This window comes from Salmo trutta, unplaced genomic scaffold (genome assembly GCF_901001165.1).
Source record: "Salmo trutta unplaced genomic scaffold, fSalTru1.1, whole genome shotgun sequence".
NCBI classification, from domain to species: Eukaryota; Metazoa; Chordata; class Actinopteri; order Salmoniformes; family Salmonidae; genus Salmo; species Salmo trutta.
This window is the reverse complement of record NW_021822663.1, coordinates 5,001-6,743: the sequence shown is the minus strand read 5'-3', so window position 1 is coordinate 6,743 and position 1,743 is coordinate 5,001.

Below are 1,743 nucleotides of genomic sequence, written 5' to 3'. Positions count from 1 at the left end.
ACACTCTGCCCCGTTCCTGGTGGTAGAGGACCACCGTCAAATTACTGACTATATTCCCACCCTCCATACACTCTGCCCCTTTCCTGGTGGTAGAGAGGACCACCGTCAAATTACTGACTATATTCCCACCCTCCATACACTCTGCCCCGGATCCTTGTGGGAGAGGACCACCGTCAAATTACTGACTATATTCCCACTCTCCATACACTCTGCCCCGTTCCTGGAGGTAGAGGACCACCGTCAAATTACTGACTATATTCCCACCCTCCATACTGCCCCGTTCCTGGAGGTAGAGGACCACCGTCAAATTACTGACTATATTCCCACCCTCCATACACTCTGTCCCGTTCCTGGTGGTAGAGAGGACCACCGTCAAATTACTGACTATATTCCCACCCTCCATACACTCTGCCCCGTTCCTGGAGGTAGAGGACCACCGTCAAATTACTGACTATATTCCCACCCTCCATACACTCTGTCCCGTTCCTGGTGGTAGAGGGCCACCGTCAAATTACTGACTATATTCCCACCCTCCATACACTCAGCCCCGTTCCTGGTGGTAGAGAGGACCACCGTCAAATTACTGACTATATTCCCACCCTCCATACACTCTGCCACGTTCCTGGTGGTAGAGGACCACCGTCAAATTACTGACTATATTCCCACCCTCCATACACTCTGTCCCGTTCCTGGTGGTAGAGAGGACCACCGTCAAATTACTGACTATTTTCCCACCCTCCATACACTCTGCCCCGTTCCTGGAGGTAGAGGACCACCGTCAAATTACTGACTATATTCCCACCCTCCATACACTCTGTCCCGTTCCTGGTGGTAGAGGGCCACCGTCAAATTACTGACTATATTCCCACCCTCCATACACTCTGCCCCGTTCCTGGTGGTAGAGAGGACCACCGTCAAATTACTGACTATATTCCCACCCTCCATACACTCTGCCCCGTTCCTTGTGGTAGAGGACCACCGTCAAATTACTGACTATATTACCACCCTCCATACACTCTGTCCCGTTCCTGGTGGTAGAGGACCACCGTCAAATTACTGACTATATTCCCACCCTCCATACACTCTGCCCCGTTCCTGGTGGTAGAGAGGACCACCGTCAAATTACTGACTATATTCCCACCCTCCATACACTCTGCCCCGTTCCTGGTGGTAGAGGACCACCGTCAAATTACTGACTATATTCCCACCCTCCATACACTCTGCCCCGTTCCTGGTGGTAGAGGACCACCGTCAAATTACTGACTATATTCCCACCCTCCATCCACTCTGTCCCGTTCCTGGAGGTAGAGGACCACCGTCAAATTACTGACTATATTCCCACCCTCCATACACTCTGTCCCGTTCCTGGTGGTAGAGGACCACCGTCAAATTACTGACTATATTCCCACCCTCCATACACTCTGTCCCGTTCCTGGAGGTAGAGGACCACCGTCAAATTACTGACTATATTCCCACCCTCCATACACTCTGCCCCGTTCCTGGTGGTAGAGGACCACCGTCAAATTACTGACTATATTCCCACCCTCCATACACTCTGCCCCTTTCCTGGTGGTAGAGAGGACCACCGTCAAATTACTGACTATATTCCCACCCTCCATACACTCTGCCCCGGATCCTTGTGGGAGAGGACCACCGTCAAATTACTGACTATATTCCCACTCTCCATACACTCTGCCCCGTTCCTGGAGGTAGAGGACCACCGTCAAATTACTGACTATATTC